The 21,426-nt window shown below is 33.0% G+C and overlaps 1 protein-coding gene across 1 annotated transcript in view; it reads right to left on the reverse strand.

Moving 5' to 3' along the window:
• The window catches only part of LRRC4C (leucine rich repeat containing 4C), a 1,094,185-nt gene that overhangs the window by 712,354 nt on the left and 360,405 nt on the right, over positions 1 to 21,426 (reverse strand). The gene's annotated exons all lie outside the window — the stretch shown is intronic.

Genomic DNA, 21,426 nt, shown 5'->3' on the forward strand with positions numbered 1-21,426 from the left:
AATGGATAAATTCTTGGACTCTTATAATCTTCCACGGTTGAAGTAAGAGGATGTAGCATATCTAAACAACCCCATCACCATTGATGAAATTAGAATGGTAATCAAAGGTCTGCCGAAAAACAAAAGCACAGGCCCAGATGGATTCACTAATGAATTCTTTCAAACTTTCCAAGAGGAACTACTACCAATCCTGGCAAGACTCTTTCATAAAATTGAACAAACGGAAACACTTCCAAATAGCTTTTATGAAGCCACCATCACCTTGATACCTAAACCAGACAGAGATGCTACAAAAAAAGAAAATTACAGACCAATATCGCTGATGAATGCAGATGCAAAGATCCTCAACAAAATCCTGGCAAATAGGATTCAATGCCTCATTAAGAAGATCATCCACTATGATCAAGTAGGTTTCATCCCAGGCATGCAAGGCTGGTTTAACATCCGTAAATCTATCAACATCATACACAACATCAATAACAAGAAAAATAAAAACCACATGATCATATCAATAGATGCAGAGAAAGCATTTGATAAAGTCCAACACCCATTCTTGATCAAAACTCTCAGCAAGATGGGAATGGAAGGAACCTTTCTCAATCTAGTTGAAGCCATCTACCATAAGCCAACGGCAAATATTATCCTCAACGGAGAAAAACTAAAAGCCTTCCCTCTAAATTCTGGTACAAGACAAGGCTGTCCTCTCTCACCACTCCTATTCAACATAGCACTGGAAGTACTTGATATAGCGATTAGGCAAGAAAAAGATATAAAGGGAATCCAGATAGGAAAGGAAGAAGTCAAGCTCTCACTGTTTGCAGATGACATGATACTCTACTTAGAAAACCCTAAAGACTCTACCAAAAAGCTTCTAGAAACAATAGACTCATATAGCAAGGTGGCAGGCTACAAAATTAACACACAAAAATCAATGGCCTTTCTATACTCCAACAGTAATAAGGAAGAAATGGACATTAAGAAAACAACCCCATTCACAATAGTGCCACACAAACTCAAATATCTTGGAATCAACTTGACTAAAAATGTGAAGGACCTATACAGAGAAAACTATAAAACTCTGCTCCAAGAAATAAGAGAGGACACGTGGAAATGGAAATGCATACCCTGCTCGTGGATTGGCAGGATTAACATCATCAAAATGGCAATACTCCCCAAGGCATTATACAGATTTAATGCTATCCCTCTAAAGATACCCATGACATTCTTCAAAGAAGTGGATCAGACACTTTTGAAATTCATTTGGAACAATAAACACCCTCGAATAGCCAAAGCAATCATTGGGAAAAAGAATATGGGAGGAATTACTTTCCCCAACTTTAAACTGTACTACAAAGCAATAGTTATCAAAACAGCATGGTATTGGAATAAGGACAGGCCCTCAGATCAGTGGAATAGGCTTGAATACTCAGAAAATTTTCCCCAGACATACAATCAACTAATTTTTGATAAAGGAGCAGGAAACCCTAAATGGAGCAGGGAAAGCCTCTTCAACAAGTGGTGTTGGCACAATTGGATAGCTGCTTGCAAAAAATTGAACTTAGACCCCCAGCTATCATCATGTATGAAGGTAAAATTCAAATGGATTAAAGACCTCGATATCAGCCCCAAAACTATAAGATATATAGAACAGCACATAGGCAAGACACTCCAGGATATTACAGGCATCTTCAAGGAGGAAACTGCACTCTCCAAGCAAGTGAAAGCAGTGATTAACAGATGGGAATATATTAAGCTGAGAAGCTTCTGCACCTCAAAGGAAATAGTGCCCAGGATACAAGAGCCACCCACTGAGTGGGAGAAACTATTCACCCAATACCCATCAGATAAGGGGCTAATCTCCAAAATATACAAGGCACTGACAGAACTTTACAAGAAAAAAACATCTAATCCCATAAAAAAATGGGGAGAAGAAATGAACAGACACTTTGACAAAGAAGAAATACAAATGGCCAAAAGACACATGAAAAAGTGCTCCACATCACTAATCATCAGGGAGATGCAAATCAAAACAACGATGAGATACCACCTCACACCACAGAGAATGGCACACATCACAAAGAATGAGAATAAATAGTGTTGGCGGGGATGTGGAGAGAAAGGAACTCTTATCCACTGCTGGTGGGAATGCCGTCTAGTTCAACCTTTATGGAAAGCGATATGGAGATTCCTCCAAAAACTGGAAATCGAGCTCCCATATGATCCAGCTATACCACTCCTAGGAATATACCCTAAGAACACAAAAATACAGTACAAAAACCCCTTCCTTACACCCATATTCATTGCAGCACTATTTACCATAGCAAGACTCTGGAAACAACCAAGATGCCCTTCAACAGATGAATGGCTAAAGAAACTGTGGTACATATACACAATGGAATATTATGCAGCTGTCAGGAGGGATGAAGTCATGAAATTTTCCTATACATGGATGTACACGGAATCTATTATGCTGAGTGAAATAAGCCAGAGAGAGAGAGAAAAACACAGAATGGTCTCAGTCATCTATGGGTTTTAAGAAAAATGAAAGACATTCTTGCAATAATAATTTTTAGACACAAAAGAGAAAAGAGCTGGAAGTTCCAGCTCACCACAGGAAGCTCACCACAAAGAGTGATGAGTTTAACTAGAGAAATAACTACATTCTGAACTTTCCTAATAATGAGAATGTATGAGGGAAATGGAGAGCCTGTTTAAAGTACAGGCAGGGGTTAGGTGGGGAGGAGGGAGACTTGGGACATTGGTGGTGGGAATGTTGCACTGGTGATGGGTGGCGTTCTTTACATGACTGAAACCCAAACACAATCATGTATGTAATCAAGGTGTTTAAATAAAATTAAAAAAAAAATTAAAAAATACAAATTTATTTTAAATAATATTAAAAAATATATAAATACTCCTTTTGCATTAGCAATAGTTAATAAAAGGGTAAGAGTAATTCATTTTCCACTGTTGTTATTATTATAGTTCATCTGGTCAGATTAGTCTATTATCCATTCAATAAAACTATTTCTGTAGCCTTAATTTTATTCAAATGTTCACATTTATAGCAAAACATTAATGGTATGTATCTCTAAATTAGCCTATCTATGGGGCGGTGGCGCTAGAGGTAAGGTGCCTGCCTTGCCTGCGCTAGCCTAGGACGGACCGTGGTTCGATCCCCCGGTGTCCCATATGGTCCCCCAAGCCAGGAGCGACTTCTGAGCGCATAACCAGGAGTAACCCCTGAGTGTCACCGGGTGTGGCCCAAAAACCAAAAAAATAAATAAATAAATAAATAAATAAATTAGCCTATCTGAATATCCAAAAAAATAAGAACTATTACAACTTGCAAGTTAAATGAAAAAGACCTAAATTACAATCATTATTAATGTAAAAGCTTTGAGTAAAATTAATGATCAGTTTTACTGTAAATTTTTTTCAAAGGTTTGATTCATAAAGGTGTAAAGGTTCGGCACACATATAAAACTATTCTGTGTTACCTGTTCTCTGAATTTCTTTGTGCTGATAATGAGGTATACATGGAAAGGACTTTCTAGTACTGATTCTGTGCACTATTTAGAAAGCATTAAAGATATTTTTGTTTGGTAGGGGTACACCTGGTAGTGCTCTTTTCTGTTTTCAGAGAGGTGCTTAGTATAGGCTATACAGGAATTTAATTGTCCTCAACCATGTGCCATGTAAGTGCCTTACCAGCTGTATATCTCCTTGGCCCATAATTCAAGATTTCATAAATGACTGATTAGTGTTATTCGATCTTGATTGTTATTTTTATTTTGCAAAGAAGGTAACATTTCCAGAAATCTCACTTTGAAATATGACTCTCATGTAACATAGAATTAAGTTTTGTGTTCTTAAAAAATATTTTTATAAAGTGAACAGGTAGATGAGTGGATAGATTTAAATTGATATTATGAATAACATAAAATGTTGGTGGTGGAGTTCATATGTATTCAGATATATCTATTCATAATGGTAACAAAAACACAACATTGGAAATAAAGTTGATAAAAAAATAAGTAATCGCTTTAAAAATTGTATATAGGACCAGAGTGTTACTACAGCAGAGAGGGCGTGCCTTGCGTGCAGCAGACCTATGTTTGATATTTCAATCCCATGTGTCCCCTGAGTCAAAGAGGTGTGTTATGCCAGCACAGACCCAAGATTTAGACCTGATCCTATTGGGTGGGTCCCAAAACTAAACCAAAGCAAACAAATATAATAAAATCAAATGTGCAATAGCATTTGAGCACTGTGCTAGAAAAAAAAATACTGAACTCAAACTAAAATTTTGTCATTTTTCTATTTGACACACTAAAATTTGATGTAGCTAATATTTTCTACAACATGAATTAAGAATTTTTTATAATATCCATTATATTTACTATATTATGACCCACCAACATCATTTATATTATTTCATTGCCTTCTCTAAGGTTTTGTCCAATGTTTATCATCACATAATAATCTCTGCTTTATTATCTACATCCCCCACTAATATGAAATATAGTCTTCATTTTTCTTAAATTTTGTATAATAAATGCTATAGGAATGAATAAAGTGAATATGGGCTTGTTTTCACATTTTTATTGTTAAGCTTAGATCCTCTATTTAATAATGATTACTCTTAATTATATTTAATTTAAAATAATTTACTTGAGAAATTAGACACAAAACTTTTTCATAAGGCATGCTTACCTATCTAGGCAACTGGAATGTGAGGTTTCATAATAATTGTACTAATTATTCCAGGATTTTGTTTTAATTCACAAAATACCTCTTCTACATTTTTAAATCATTTTTTTCAATATTAAAGAAATTTCTTTTGTAATGACATTCAGGAAATTCTACAAGTCTCATTTAGCAATATCTGATTTTAAGTCTAAAATCAATGGTTCTAGATCTCTACTTATATAGAAATAGTAGTAATATAAATTATTATTTGTCAACTATAGTAGTAAATTCTAGAGAGGAATAATTTTACTTACAGTCTGAAATTGCCAACAGTGTAATGAAAAAAATTGACCAATGTTTTCTGAACACATGTACCTAATTGTTCACTCGCTGTTTTGGAAATAATGTGTTTTCTATTTGTAAGCAAAATATTAAAACTTACAGATTTAATTAAAGTATAAAAATAGCTTCAACTATTTCCTTATATATCTAATATTTTATGTCCTTTTTCTGACAAACTAGTGATTCTATTTTATTTTAAAACACATCTCAAGGGGCAGTGGAACTAGTAATTTTAACTAGAAAGAAAAACATTTTCACATGTTTTTATTTCTTGTTTTCAAAAAGGTTTTCATATGGCTTTGACTAATTGAAACAACTGTTGAAAATTTACTTGGCACTTTTGGTTTTTCTCAATATTTGCAACCCTGATTAAATGTTTTGTCTCTCAAAATACCTCCTTCTGGTATCTGGGCACTAAAGTCATGAATCTGAAAATATGCATTTCAAAAAATGCAATTAATCTATTATTCTATTTAGGTAGTAGCCACCTGGAACTCTATGAATAAAAACATTCACAGTGTTCTCATTTTTCCCCTAAATAAAGAAATAAAATGACAATATTTATTTGTCTCACATTTTCTTTAAAGACTAATATATATATATATTTATGTCTTATTGTTCCAAGAATTTGTTTATATCAGTTAGAGCCCAAATCAATTATGAGTAGCAATAGTTACTTAAATTCTACGTTTTCTGTTTGCTTTTTTAAAAAGTATATTTTAAGGGGCTGGAGCGGTGGCATAAGCTGTAGAGACTTTGCAATGCAAGCTCTAACCTAGGACAGAAAGCGGTTTTATCCCTCGGCATCCCATATGGTTCCCCTCAAGCAAGGAGCGATTTCTGAGCGTCACAGGGTGTGGCCCCCCAAAAAAACAAAAAAAAATTATTTTACATAATTGACTTTAAAAGGATAACAATAGGAAATTAATGACCCCTCGTAATTAATAATATTTAATAATTATTTGATTTTACTATGAATAAATGATCCCCTTTTCTAATATAGTAAACTCATATGATAATCAGAAAAAAAATCTATAATAAAGACATAAAAATCTATAATTAAGGTTTATATTAATGTTTTATTTAAATATTTTTCCAAACACATTTCTTTTTTTTGTTTGTTTGTTTTTGGGCCACACCCTGTGCCGCTCAGGGGTTACTCCTGGCTATGCGCTCAGAAGTTGCTCCTGGCTACTTGGGGGACCATATGGGACGCCAGGGGATCGAACCGCGGTCCGTCCTAGGCTAGCGCAGGCAAGGCAGGCACCTTTACCTCCAGCGCCACCGCCCGGCCCCCCAAACACATTTCTAAAGAAAAAAAAAAATGGGTAAGAATCACCACCAATTTTTCTACATTTCCAGGTAACAACTGTCATTTTCTCCTTTTCCAGTCAAAAACAAACATTGTATATGTATATAGTTCACATGATTTCAGTTTCCTTTTTGCATGCTATTTTTTCAGAAATACTTCATCTCTATTTCAAACCTCGATTAGCCTAGAATTAATGTATTATATAGTTTGATATAAAGTAAAGTGGACAAGAGGCTAAAAGCAATTAAATTTCTCATAAAACTGTTCATTATACTTGATTTTTTATTGTTATTAGTTTTCTATAGGTAGAAAAGATTCATGTTAGTTACTCAGAGTTTTAAAGCTTCATCAAGTTAGATAATGCTTCACATGTGCCTCATTGTTCAGAAACAAATTCCATTAATGGCATTTATTTTCTACAAAACACATAGATGATGCATATGTTCTCCTAAAAATAGTTTGAATTCAAGGACCAGAAATATAGTTCAATGGCATGAACTGTATTTTGGGGGGGGGGCACACCCAGTGATGCTCAGGGTTACTCCTGGCTATACAGTCAGAAATCACTCCTGGCTTGGGGGCCATATGGGACGCTTGGGATAGAATCATGGTCTTTCCTAGGTCAGCTGCGTGCAAGGCAAATACCCTACTGCTGCTCCATCTCTCTGGCCCCAATGAACTGTATTCTTGACATGTGGGGAAAGTGGGTTTTATCCCCAGTTTTCAACAGCCTTCTAAATACTTTCAGAGGTAAATGCAACCATGCAGCCAGGGATATAATGTTTTTATCCTTTTCCCAATACTCTCCTAAGTACTGCCAGGGATAATTGAAAGCATGCAGTCTGTTTCTTAGAATTGCTCATTGTGCAAAAAAATAAATAGAGCATTTGTTATATTTGCTCAAGATATATACTCTATGATGCTAAAACAATCATAAGTTAATTTATTTTTCTAAATATGAGGGGCCAGAGATAGCATTGGTGTTAAGAAACTTGCCTTGACATGGCCAACATCACTTTCTTTCAAAATTGAAAATTACTATTTTCACTGGTCAAAAATTTATCATTTTATGAGATTAGACAAGGCATCATAAATAGCAATAAACAATAAAAAACAATAAAAGAATACTTTTTATCTTGAGTTTCACATAAACTCTGAGTAAACATGCAGATCTTTATATGAATATAAAACATTAACAAATTAAAATAAATATGGTATTGATTTTCGAATAGTCCATATTAGTTTTTATTTAAAACAAATATACTTAAAAGGTGATACCAAATTAGAATTTACACTGATGTTTTACTGATATACACAGATACAGTTTTGACATTTTTCTGGAATAGACACAAAATAAAAATCTAAAGTATCTGTATACCAAAACAATTTACACAGAAAATTTAGCTGAACTTCACTTAATGCCAAAGCCTATGATATATTTACCAGTAACACTTTCATCAACATTAACTCGAACAAATAGACACTCCAAGTATAGTGTTACTGTGGCAATATCAACATAATAAAATTAAGACCAAAAAACAAATCATGTAAGAGCAAAACAATACTGGAGATGCATAAAAAGTAAATGCACAAAAACAATTGATACCATTATTATGCAGCACAACTTCAAAATGACCACCCTTAACCCACCTTTTAATTCCATTTATATTATCTTACTACTAGACATTTCAGTCTATATTAAAACATACCCTCCTTATCCTAAAAATTTAAACAAATTTTTCACATTCAATTGTCTTGAAAGGAGCAGAATATAAAGTCATGTTTTAATATATCCCTGATAAATTATTGCAATAAATAAAATAGTAGGAAATCCAAATCACATAAAAATTCAAATGACACTGAATTGGAGAGTAAACATCATTAAAGGTAACATTAATCCATTTACCATCTGGTGACAAGTCACTGTTTCTGATTTCCTTGAACTAGTAAGTAGATTGATGGTTATTTTATTTTCAGTCAAGTCAAGTTTTTATTATTTTGAGCTCTAAAATTTTGACTTAATCATTTTGTAAGTTTTATAGAAAGAACTTAAGTTTTGAGGACGTATAAATCAGGGGAAATAGAGGTAACAAAAATAGGTATTATATTGTGTCAAGATTCTATATTATTGACTGTTTTATTCTGTCAATGGAATATTTTCATGTCATTTACTTACCACATGTTAATCGGATTGTCTTATTTTTAGAAGAGTGGGTCCTGGGCCACACCCTACATATGCACACTGCTATTTCGGGCTGTATCCTTTGGAAACACTCTTGCTAGTGCTTGGGACAGCATATCTTGTATCGGAGATTGAATTTAGGGGTTGGAGGGATAGCATAGTGGAAGGGCATTTACCTTGCACAAGGCCAACCTAGAAGACAGTGGTTCGATTCCCAGCACACCATATGGTTTCCTGAGCCAGCCAGGGGCAATTTCTGTGCACAAAGTCAGGAGTAACCCCTGAGCACAGCCAAGCGTGACTCAAAAATAAAAACAAAGAACAAAATCAAAACACACAAATAAAAAAGATATTTAACTGTGACCAATGCAAGGAAAGTACTTTTGACCCCTGTATAATCTTTTCTCCCCAATATTATCTTCATATTTTAGGGTTATTCTATAATTTTAAAACTTTATAGAATTTTCTATAACTTTGATAATCAATTATTTAAATCATATTAATAAATGAATAAAAATTGAAAATATTCCCTTGTAATTCTTCCAAGTTCTGTAATGTGATTCTATGTCATCTAGTTATTCTTCTTGATTATTAGAATAAATTCACAGTAAATGCCATTCCTAGTTTCACAATTTCTGTATTTTCACAGACTACATATGAGTCACCTAATGTATAAAATATAACAAAATATGTTAATATCAAGATGGTTCAAAAGAGGTATTTACCACATTCATATAAATTATATATTTAAACTTTACTCCTAAAATTGTTAAATTTCTTTTTATTTGTAGTTTGAACTGGACTTGACTGGCTTTTGATAAGGAAATAGTAGTCTTAATAATATTTAAGTCAAATCTAGAACATCTCAAAGACAAAAAGCATAATTTATGAGTATATGTTACTTTTAGTTTTATCATTATGACTTAAAACTGTCAATTCATGTTTGTCTTAAAGATCTGGATACTTAATTTACTCACTCACATAAACACCAAACATGCTAAAGTCAATTCCAGTGTAGTTGAAGTTGGAGATAAGACTTCCATGAAAGTCTTATCTCATATTAATGATAAGATGAGAACATAACAATGGCTACCTGGTTCAAAAGTATTGATGTGTTCGTATAAGATACTTAGGGATCTTAGGAACTTATTCTCTCTCTCTCTCTCTCTCTCTCTCTCTCTCTCTCTCTCTCATACATGCACACAGAGCAAAAGGAAATGCAGTGTGAAGGTAAACACAGGAATATGGTGTTTAGAACTTGAAGTTAGAGACTAAGGACCTGATAATGAAATCTACCCCAGCAGTGCCTCTATCTTAAACTTCCTTGCAGAATTATGAGAACATTTATATTTTAATATAATTTACATATTGTTATGTCCAAAAAGAAAAAGATAGAAAAGTTAACATCTTTAGTAACAGGATAATACAAAGTTGTTAGAATGCTTATTTTGCAAACCATGAAAATAAATAGAGGGAAAGGGTAGAGTGAATATTTAGTCAATCATTTTATTGTATTATAGTTACATTTTAGAAGCTGAATAACAATTCACAATAAATTCTTCATTCATTTTATTATATCATCAATTGTTGGTGATATGTGAAATATAATAATATATTTTCTTATTGTTACATGTTTGGTCCCTATTTCATCTCCCTTGTCTGGCTTTGTGAGTATGCTATTGTCAAGTAACAAATGCCTCTTGTTCTTGTTCTTACTTGTACTGTAAATCACTCAATCTTTCTTGTGTTTTACTATGTAAGGTTATTATGTAGTTGAACTACAATGCTTGATGTTATTACCTTTTTTAACCTGCTATGAAGGTTTGCCTTTGGGCACACTGGAAATCAAATGCTGGAACTCAGATGTCAAATTTCAATGCTGAATTTTGAACACTACAGCTCTTTGTAAATTAGGTCAGCCCAATACAACTATGTTCTGTTGCATCCTGTTGTGAATGGTCTCCTTTCACAGAAACTGATGCACTGTTCTCAGGCAGAGGTCACAGAAGAAGCACTAAATTTTATTGGTGAGGGTATGGGGTCTCACTTAACAGAGATAAGTGACCCCTATCTCTATGTTCCAAGGTAGTTCCTATAGATACTCAGGTCCGTGTGGTGCTGGGGATTGAAGCAGGGTGGGCGTAAACATCTTAACCCTTGTATTACCTCCATAGACCTATTTGAAATAGTCTGAAGAATTATCTTATAAATAACAGAAAGTCCTAATTATGCAACTATTTTGCCAATAATTTCCAATGATCAAAACTTGTTATTGTGTTACACTATAATCTACCTGAATGCTGAAATTCATTCTCAGTCAGAAGCAATGGAGTCATCTGGGAAAAGATTAGAAACCCAGACTACTGCTTTCAACTCAGACTTATAAAATCTATAACTCTGTGAGCTGTGTCCAACAGTTTGGACACGTTGTCCAAATAATTTTATCCACAGTGGAGTTAAAAAATGACTTTTCTGGGGGCAAATTGACCGATAAATTGTACTACAACTATATTAGCTGACTCATGTTTACCCTATTGTTTAGTCATGTTGACTTTTCCAGACTACATTATTATTTTATTTGTTTTCCTTGATTGTTTACACTTTCTCTTAGCCTTCTAATTTCAGAAATTCATGAGATCAATTTTAGATCCGAAGAATTAATTGGAAAACTCACTGAAGAAGAAATGCCTTAGTGTTTCTTTTCATGTAGCGACTATTCTAAATACTATATTAATTGATTACCGTAAGTGCATTATTCATTAAAATATTGTACCCACCAAATGGTGCTCATGCGTCATTTGTTTCCTAAGAAATGGCCACTGTATTGATTAGGGAAGAAACATTATGTTGCTGGGGACAAAACTAAAATAAGAAGGATTAAAGGCAAGTGTCTTAAGCATTGTAGCATTCCCACACCACAAATACTATTTTACCTTAATAAAAGCACACTTTATAAACTATATTCAAAATTCCTAAGATATTTAACAAATATATAATTTAGTTTAATTTTATTAGACTGAATTGCATATTTGTTTTAAAGAGTTCATTTAAAATAAGTGATAGAGCTTTTTCTACCTTAATGTTATAAGAAGTAAACTTAGGGATATGTCATCTTTGTGTTGGTAAGAAGATAAAAAATCTGCTCAAATATTAAAAACAAGTTTATGCAAATTTTAAATAATTAACCCAGAGTTTCTTGTAAAGCATTACATTCAATATCTTAGAAATATTTCTCATTAAAATTGACATTTTATGATAGCCATTAACTATTCTAATATGATTGATAAATAGAAATTTAGAATGGTAAATCTGAGTATTTTTAATATTTTATATTTGAACAACTATTTGGAAAGGATGAGAAAGCTTCATTAGTTTAGAAATAAAGAGAAAAGAAAAATAATTTTAACCATCAAATACATGTAGTATCCAAGGTAAAAATACTGAGATATATATTCTTGAGGTTTAAGATGTTGAAATCAGAAAATCAGAAATGATAATTGACTAAAGTAATTTATATGGGGCATATAGAAGTTTGTGCCTAGGAAAATTATTTATTCTGAATCATATGTTTATCTAAGTTTAATTGCTTACTAAAAACAAAGACATCCCTTTGAACTGAAATTATTAATGTAATAATAAAAAATGTGACCTATTCTGGCTAATGAGGCAATGAAGGATTACTTATCAGGGATGTATCCACTTCCCTGAAAAAATAAGACATACTAATTCCCCTATCCAGTCATTATTGGTAATTTTTTTTGGTTTTGTTTTGTCTTTTATTTTTGGAACACACCTGGTTTTCTTCAGGGGTTACTTCTGGCTCTGCACTCAGAAATCACTGCTGGCAGGCTTGGGAAACCAAATAGGATGGATGGTGGCTATTGAATCCAGGTTGGCAACATGCAAGGCAAACATCCTACTCACTGTGCTATTTATATTTATATAACCCCCTAAAATATTTACATACACAACACTGTATCATCTTATATTAATGCAATTATGGAGCAAAAATCTAAAGACAATTCAATCAATGTTGAAATATATTTTTTCACTTAGTATCTTAAGTCAAAAAGTGATACAAGTTTAGAAATAAATTTGAAACATTTAAAAAAAACTATTTGCAATATATTTGGTTTCATATTGGTCATAGTTCAAAATCATAGTTATCAAAATCATAAATATAATGAACTTGAAATAATAGCTGATGTGAGCTAAAAAAAATCAATTTTACGAATACTTTGTATGCTGTTAGGTTAACTGAGTAGGATGGAAAAATGGATGATTCATCCAAAGGCCTATTTCTTTGTTGTCTTTGAAATAGATCATATTCATTGTATCTTGTCCTCTTGGATATTGTCTTGAAATTCAAATAACATCCAAACTCTAAGGACTGTTTTACAGCATGAATGCAAAAACCATTTTAATATTAATTGAAGAAAGAACACTAGATTTTGTCTACCTATCAGTATTTGAGTATTTGACTTAAAAACAAGCAATTGACTAAGGCTCTTGATTTTTGGGAGTCAAAGAGAGCTTCAGGGGTCTCAAACTCGTGGCCCGCGGACCTCATACATTTTGTGGCCCTGCCCTAGAGGAATCTTTTTTTGTTTTGTTTTGTTTTAGTTGTTTGGGTCACAGCCCCCAATGTTTAAGGTTTACTACTGACTTTGCACTCAAGGATTACCTCGACTTTGTCTCCTGCAGCCCCCAGGTAAATTGAGTTTGAGACCCCAAAACTTAAATTTAAATTTCTGAGAAGAAATTTAACTAAATTGAACAAAATATAAAATTTTCCATCACTCTATATATTCATAGAACATTTTTCAAAAATCCTCTCACTGTAGTGGCATTGCTACTATACTGTTAAGAAAATAAGAGAGAGAGATTAAGTGTGCAGATGTTTTTATGTCCATACGTGTCTGGTACCTGTTTGGTACAGGTGTTGAGTCAGTATTAACCATTTATATTCAAAATAATAGAGCATGTTTTGTTATTTTTTTCCATTTCCACAATAGCTGGATATATCTAGCTAGATATAATTTTAGTAACATTCAACACTTCATTTGTATTGCTGTGATTCTTTTTATTATGCTTAAAACCATATAATTCTCTAATCATTTTTATTATTTGTATTTGAAAAACAAACCTATTAAGGAATAAAGTTTTGTGTATTTAAATTCAACTAACATCTATGATTGATCTCTCTATTGATCTGTTTATCTATCTAAAAGTCTGTTTTTATATATATTTAGGGATATAGGTAGGAACCACATGACTTTATCAGTCTTGAAAAAAATCGCTCACATGCAAATCACTTTCACATTTGAAGGTAGGAGATGCATTTGCTGAACTTTAAAGATTACAATTTAGAAAATTATTTTCACTAGTGATACACTGATTATAATTCTGGAATTAATTTTGTGTGTGTTTTTAGTTTTGGTTGTAGTTGTTTGATTTGGGTCTCATCCAACAGTGTTCAGGAGTTACTCTTGGCTCGGTGCTCAAAAATCATTTCTGGCAAGCTCAGGAGACCATATGCAATGCCTGGGATCAAACCCGGTTGGCTGCATGCATTGCAAACTCACTACCCGCTGTGCTATTTGCTCCAGCCCTGGAGTTATTTTTTTAATAGCTAATATTTCTAATTCTCCTCTAAAATGATTAACAGTATGAAACTCAAAATCTAAAATGTTCGAAAATAAAAACCCATTTTTGCCTCCTCTATATTACAAAACAAGTATTTCTTCCTTGTGTTCAGATTTCAAATATAAATTAAAAATATTAGTGCTAAATGAATTTTAAAAATAGCCAAACATTTCCAGAAACCTCATCTCCAGCCTGCTTAATTTAGTAAGTGTGTTTTATATTTGTACTGATATGTCTTTTCTTTAATTGAAAGATATGAAAAATTATTACTTTATTGGCCGCATTATTCACCTCTATGCCCTCTATATCTTTAAAATAGCCCACCAAAAATAATACTGAATATCCAGTTTCCGTTTTTGTGTTATAAGCTCATGTTAATCAATTTAACATTCGCTCCACTGGGTCACAGAGGGTTTGGCAATCATATTACACATATTTCTTTGGCAGTCCTTTCTGGCATGTGTGCTTTAGATTTTAAATGAGCCAATCAGAAGGAAGCAAATCTACAAATCTTTAGATACTCTAATGATCTCAACCTTCATTTTTATGTCTCTTGGCATGCATGGACTGTCACCATAAAAATTGTAAAATTCTGCATGATATTCATAAACTCTTTATGTCAGCTAGTTTTTAGACTGAGACTGTAAGATTAATATGGTGAAAAGAATTTTTAAAACACACAAACATACATACATACACCTATATGCATAAATACAAACATAAACCTTAACTGCTTTTAACCAAATTTGAAAGCTGGTGACAGAATATAGAGCTAGAACTTCTTTTTAACCAAGGTTAAATCTTGTCTGGGAAAAAAAATAAAGGTCAAATCTCAGACTCAGTATAGTTTTATGTTTTATTATTTTGGTTTTATGTACTATGTGCTATGGCATAGTTCATATGAAAATACAATTTATATTTTAGTTTTCTTAATTTTCACTTGAAAATCCAAAAGAGTATGATAATATATATACAGCTTGATGAAATTTTATTTTAATCTTCATGTCTTCACTTTTAATTTTATGGTAAATATTCCAGGTACACTTAAAATGTTTTATCTCCATTTTATAAAATCCTTATTCTTTTTTTTTTCTGGGAGGCACACCCATTTGATGCTCAGGAGTTACTCCTGAATATGCATTCAGAAATCGCTCCTGGCTTAGAAGGGGGACCATATGGAACACCATGGAATCAAACTGCGGTCGGTCCTAGGCTAGCACTTACAAAGCAGATGCCTTACCTCTAGCACCACCTTTCCAAAAGTCCATATTCTAAATTATTTGGGAGCTATTCATTTAACTCTGCTAAACATTGACTTAAAGGGAATTTCTGAAGTGCTATTGTAACTTCTTAAATTTCTGTAAAAATAATGTAATTTAGACATAAACCTTTGTATTTAATTGTTTCATTATATAGATATCTAAAAGTATGTTATTATTTTTATAAACTTTGCTTTAATCACTTTAAAACGTTGCTTATGACAGTTTGACTCTCATCCAGTCTTATTGATTTTTTGTTTTTTGTTTTGTTTTGTTTTGGTTGCTTTGGATTTGGGGCCACACCCAGTGATGCTCAGGTGTTACTCATAGCAATGCACTCAGAATTCACTCCTGGCTTTGGGGGACACCAGGGGATCGAACTGCCATCAGTCATAGACTAGCACGGGCAAGGCAGATGCCTTACCGCTTGAGCCATCGCTCAGGCCCCTGATTATTTGTTTTTTAATTAAAATTTTAATTTACCCTACTTCCCAAGAGAAAATAAGTTCTTAAAAATACAGCAAAATAACAGAACCTCTAGATTCACAAAGACTGACTTCACCATAAGTCCTACCTCAGAATCTGTACAGATACTGAGACCTCTAAACACAGAGCTCTGATTGTATCACCCTGGACAGAGCAGAAGTCTTCCACACACCAAAAAAAAAAAAAAAAAACACCACCGGGAGAGTAATGATCCTGAGCAAAGAGCTGATCCCATGACACTATACTTCAAGGACGGAGAAACCCCATATCGCATAGGGCAAGTGAATTCCTTTTCGAATGACCCCAATATTTACTGTGCCAGGGCAGGAGGGAAAAAAAGAAAAATACAAAAAACACAAAACCTTGGACATTTTATATATATATATATATATATATATATATATATATATATATATATATATATATATATAATATATATATCTTACCTTCATTTATTATCGTTATTATTATTTTTATTTACCTAGCTATTTTGGTCGATTTCTCTGTTTGGATGTGATTATTGAAATTGTTGTCCCCAATTATTCTTATTTTTTTTCTCTCTTCCTTTCTCTTCTTTCGTTTTGTGCTACGCCATGTTTCTTATTTCAAGACCACGGCGTGTTTTTTTTTTTTTTTAATCTGTTTTTTGTGGTGCCTATCGATATAACCAGAGTCCTCACTGGATATTTGACAATTCTTTTGGTACTGGTGGAGTGTTTCACCTTCTTGTTCTCATTCACTTCCCAAATTGATGATGAGAACCTCTAGAAGGATTCTACCCATTTTCGGGGTATTAGACCCTTACCCCAGTTTATTTACTTTCTCTTTTTCAGGCAAAACCACGTAACTTGAACTAGCTAGCCCTGCCCCCACTTACAGGGGGAAATAAGGAAGGCATCAAGACCAAACTGATGCAAGACTACTAAGTAGTAGGTTAGATACAGAGGGGACCACATATTCTAGCCGCCCTGAGGGTGAGGGAAGAGGAAATGGGAGGTAGGACAAAAACGGAGGGTTAGGGAGGACAATTTGGGGATGGGAAGCCCCCCTGATTTTATGTAAATATGTACCTAAAATATTATTGTCAACAATATGTAAGCCACTATGATCAAAATAAAAATTATATTAAAAAAATACAGCAAAATAAACCAAACACAAGTAAAAGAAATGGAAGAATAAAATCCAAAGCATAAATTAACAGTATAGAAACAAAGAAAACACTACAAAAAATTGGTGAAACCTGGTTTCTGGAAAGAATAAAAAAGATAGAAAACCAATGCTAGGCTTACAAAGAAAGCAAGGGAAATTATTCAAATAAATTGAATTTGAAATGAAAAGGGAGTGGTTACAACAGAACCCCAAGACATTATGAAAGATCATTATGAACAACTGTATTCTGTTAAGCTTGAGAAGCTGGGAAAATTGACAGATTCTGGAAAAATAAAATCACCCAATACTGAATGAGGAGGAAGTACAAAGACAAACAGGCCAATCACAAGTAAGAAAAGTGAAACAGTAATTTAGAAACTTTCCCAGAATAAAAACCTAGAACCAGACAGGTTCACAGGTGAGTTTTATCAAACATTTAGAGAAGAGTTACAATCATTGATGCTTAAACACTTCCAAAATATTGAAGAGATGGGAATCGTCCCTAATATTTGCTGGTGTAAAGCTAACAATCACACTTACTCCCAAAGCTAACATATATACTACTAAGAAAAAAATACAAAACAATATTACTGATAAACAGTAGTAAAACAATTCTTAACAAAATCTTATCAAACTGAAACCAACAACACATCAAAAATAAAATAAAACCAAATGGGTTTCATACCATGGATTTAATGATGGCTCAAATTCAGACAACATTCTTCAAGGACTTAGAACAATCAACTATAAAGCTTCTGTGGATTATAGAAGACCTAGGATAGCCAAATCCATATTGAAAAACTAGTACTAGGAAGTATCTCATTACCTAATTCAAAGCTCTAATACAAAGCTATAGTGATCAAAACAGCACAATATTGAAAGAAAGAAAACTTTCAGACCAATGGATCAGAATAGAATATCCAGTGACAAAACCATATATACATAAAGTCAATATATATATAGTCAATTATTTTTTGAAAAATGAGCCAAGAATTTAAAATGGAACAAAGACAGTCTCTTCAACACATAGGGTTGGAACAAATTGATAACCATGTGTAAGAGATTAAAGATTGATCCATATCTAACACAAAAGGCAAATCAAAATGAATTAAAGATATTGAGATAGATCCAAATACTCAAAGTTCATTGAGAAAAACAGGCAGAACAGTCATAGACCTCAATGAGTCTTTGATGTTTATATGCCATTTGCTTGATACATAGCATCAAACCTGAATAAACAGGACTATATCAAACTTAAAGATTTCTGTATGGCAAAAGAATCATGGGCTAAAATTAGAAGACAGATAACTGAATGAGAAAATATTTTTGCACTCAACAAATCAGATAAAATTTCAATATCTAGGATATACAAAGTATGCAAAAAGGTTAAGTCCTCCTGAAAACCTAAAATGCTATCAAAACATGGGAAAAGTAAATGAGCAGACACTTCTCTGAGGAAGACTAATGGATGCCCAACAGTCAAATGAAAAAATGTTCATCATCACTTATAAATAGGAAAATTCAAACCAAGACAACAATGAGATATCATTTTATACCACTAAGGATGGCACATATCAAAAATACTGGGAACAACCTTTGTCAGTGGGATGTGATGAGAAAGAACACATTCCACTGGTGATAGGAATGCTACCTCATACATACCTAATGTAAAAATGTAAACTCAAAATTGAGATGCTGGGACCAGAGAGAAGGCATGGAGGTAAGGCGTTTGCCATGCATGCAGAAGGACCTGACATCCCATATAGTCCCCTGAACTTGCCAGAAGTGATTTCTGAACATAGAGCCAAGAGTAACCCTTGAGCACTGCCGGGTATGACCCAAAATCAAAAAAAAAAAATTGAGATGCTATATGACCCATAAATTCTACTTTCAGGTATTTATCCCCAGAACAAAAATTTTTCCAAAAGAACGTAAGCACACAGTTATTTGTTGCAACATTCAGTGCAACAGCCAAAACTTGTAATCATCCTAAATAACCAATAACCAATAATAGACAAAAAAATTTTGAAGATATGGTACGTATATATAAAGGAATACTACATAGCTGTAAGAAATGGTGCAATCATGCAATTTGCTGCAACATGGATGAAACTGAATGACAGTATATTAAATACATTAAGAGAAGAAAGATAAATATAAGATGATATCACTTAGTTGTGGTATTTTTTTAATAATCTTTATTGTGACCAAAGTGAATTACAAATCTTTCACAGTAATATTTTAGGAACATGGTGACATTGAGTATGGAGCATGCCTACCATCAGTGTTGTCCTCCCTCCACCCCTGTTCCCAGCATGCATCCCATATCCCCCTCCTTTGCCCCCTGGGCTGCTAGTATAAGTGGATCATTCTGTGTCTAGCTTGTTGTAGATTGAGTAATTGCATGAAGAAATCATGTATTGGCTTTAGATTATATTAAAAAAGAAGTAAAGAAACTGAATGAAAAAATAGAAACCCAAAGATTTATAATGGGCCAAGAGATATCAGGTGCAGTGCATTGTTAAAAAATTAATAGAGATAAATATCCAATCCAAAGGCAACAACAATGGAATCAAGAGACCCAAACTTTAACAATCTAAACTTAAAATGGGCCTGTTATATTGGAAGATTGAGGGGCAAAATGGATTTATATGAGATGCACCTGTGGAACTTTCTTGGAGGGAGGACTACTCTTGTTGATGGGATTGACCCTAATCCATTGTTTGTCTGCAACCCAACTATTAAAAATTTTGTAATTCACAATGGTTTTAATAAAATTTAAATTAAAAAATAAGATCACACACAAAAATTTGAATTAATTATATATGTGGGGGGTGGGTAATCTCAATCCCTAATCTCTGACTTCGTATTATAAAGCTAATATTCAGAAGCCAGAGTGATAGCACAGTGAGTAGGGTGTTTGCCTTTCACACAACTGATTCTAGTTCTATCCCTGGTTCTATCCACATGGTCCACAATGCTTTTCAGGAGTGAATTCTGACCTCACATCCAGTAGTAACCCATGGGAGTCACAGAGTGTGGCTCAAACCCTTTCACCCCAAAAATATCAAACTAAAATAAAAAAAATCTATTATCATCTTAAGATATTAGGTATGCTGAAACATTCATTTTGAGCAAAAGAAATCTGCAGCTATGAATATCAATTGACCATGTTTCCTCTGTTCAAGTAAAAAAAATGAAGTTAAAATTTTTATTAATGCTTTTGGAAATGGCATTGATTGTTTAATACATTCATATATGTTTTTAAATACTTAATTCTTTTTTGGAATTTTTTTGCTCACTTCCTTTGTTAAACATGTCTCACCAGAATTAAAAGCATAATAAAAATTTTTCTGGCATTGACATTTTAAAAGCAGTGTATTTTTTGCTTTTGCTTATGGAAGTACACAAAGAAGAACACAGACAATATTTCCTAAATTCATTTAGATATTACAAATCAAATTATTTAATTCTTCAACATTTAGGAAAGCATGTTGTAAAGATAAAACCTGTCACCTTTAAAAAAAACTGTCACCTTTAACTCATTAGAGGAACTGGAAACCAAGAACAGATGTTTTTATTAGCTAAAATTACATTAGCTAAATATTTGTTTATTTTATTCAAAGAGCACAGATTTAAGGTGTTTAAATATATATTAGGGGATTCTAATTCATTCTCTGGATAAAAAGTAAGAATTTGAATCATTAATTTTGTAGAAAAGAAAGATAAAAGCAGGGCCAGAGTAGTGGTGCAAGCCATAAAGCATTTGCCTTGTGCACGCTAGCCTAGGATGGACCACGGTTCAATCCCCCGGCATTCCATATGGTCCCCCAAGCGAGGAGCGGCCTTCAGCATCACCTAGTGTGGCCCCAAAACCAAAAAAAAAAAAAAAAGGAGAGAGATGTAAAGTAAAAGGGATACTCAAATAGAAGGATCAATATAAATATTTAGAATAATTATTATATTTTTAGAAGAAGTTTGAAAACAAGGTTCAGAGAAATAATTTCTCAGCAAATTGTAGCCAGAAAAAATTTGCATTATTCATATATTCATCACGTTGATCAAATTTATTCACATTTTATAAGATACAAATACTTGCAATACACTAAACATTTTATATTAGTATTTATATGCTTAGACCAACATATTTTTTATTGTATAGAAGCCCTCTACAATGGAATTACTTTTGTTAGTAACAAAATGTGGATATGTGACATTGGAATATACAATAAATAAAATTAACATAAAAAACATTAACATTAACATAATTGAAGAGAAGTTGAAACTGTTATCCTAGAATAAGTGTGTTTATATTTTAGGCCACACAGAACAGTGCTCAGGGATTATTCCTGTCTCTG

This window comes from Suncus etruscus, chromosome 9 (genome assembly GCF_024139225.1).
Source record: "Suncus etruscus isolate mSunEtr1 chromosome 9, mSunEtr1.pri.cur, whole genome shotgun sequence".
Taxonomy (NCBI): Eukaryota; Metazoa; Chordata; class Mammalia; order Eulipotyphla; family Soricidae; genus Suncus; species Suncus etruscus.